The following is a 1,276-nucleotide window of genomic DNA, read 5'->3' as shown; positions in this document are numbered from 1 at the left end:
AAATTATTTTACGCACTTCTTGCAACAAGTTCTTAAACTTTCAAAGTTGATTTTTCTGAAGTTGCTTAAAGTGAAAGTGTTTCAAGTTACAAACGTATAAAGAACATTATTACTAAGTATACTAAAGAGTTTTTTGAATTGCAAGTTACATCATTTTCATACTTGTAAAGGCAATTCAGCCATAGTTGAACATTCTTCATTACTATTGCAGAATACTTTCTTTCACGGGGTGTAATAAGAAAGGGAATTAGAATCACTTGGAAAGGTGTTTTCCAAAAGTGAATCAGGATTAAGTGAGATATTGTAATTGCAACTCATAATCTTTAGTGGAAAAATCTCTTGTGCTGCAAGAGTACTGGACGTAGTCTTCGGTAGACAAGAAGGTGAATCAGTATAAAAATCTTTGTGTACTTTCTTCTCTCTTATCTCTGTGATTTTACTTATTAATTTTCTGCATATATTTTCCGCTGCATTTTAACTCTTGATTTTTCAGAAAAAGTGGACATTATTTTAAGTCAACTAATTCACTCACCCCTCTTAGTTGCAATCTGAGTATTACAAAACCATATGTTTAATCTTTTAGCATTAATTAGTACTATACTCTAGTCTCTAAAATCATTCAGGAAAGGTGGGGAATGAAACAGATATTTCAAATTCAGTTTTAAATTAGAGACATTAAAAATTATGAATCAACTTCTACTATAACCCTTAACTCTTTCCAAACAGAAATCATCTCTACCAACCTCTATGCCACCAATAATAACTTGGCATATCAATGATATTTATTTCTCAATTTTGATGGTCAAGTTAATAACCTCTATTCCTACTTCATACTCTAATAATAGTGGACCATTAATCAATAACCATCCAATAATTTGTCTATTAGACTTTTGTACTCGTTCATGTTTGAGAGGAGCCCATGGGTCTGCACCTTCCTTTGCAGACCGACAAACCACGTGACACAAAGATGAAGAGAAGATGATAATTTGAAACCTTACCTCATTGATCATCATGATCTTATACAAGGTGATATAAAGTAAGGTCCTTATAATTGCATTTAGAAGAAAAAATATAAAGGTTATATGATTATATATGTCGACGCCAATGAACATGATTTTTCCAATCCTCTAAATGTGCACCAAGGTCCCCCGGGAAAAAAATAAATAAAGCCTTAAACAAAATCATGGTAGATAACGTGATTAAGAATAGACCCATGGTTCACTATGTCACCCAATCTAAACTTCAATTCCTTGCACCCTTTTCTTATATATATATA

The sequence above is a fragment of the Lupinus angustifolius genome, chromosome LG11 (genome assembly GCF_001865875.1).
Source record: "Lupinus angustifolius cultivar Tanjil chromosome LG11, LupAngTanjil_v1.0, whole genome shotgun sequence".
Lineage (NCBI taxonomy): Eukaryota > Viridiplantae > Streptophyta > Magnoliopsida > Fabales > Fabaceae > Lupinus > Lupinus angustifolius.
The sequence above is the reverse complement of the archived record's forward strand: the minus strand, read 5'-3'. Positions refer to the sequence as shown.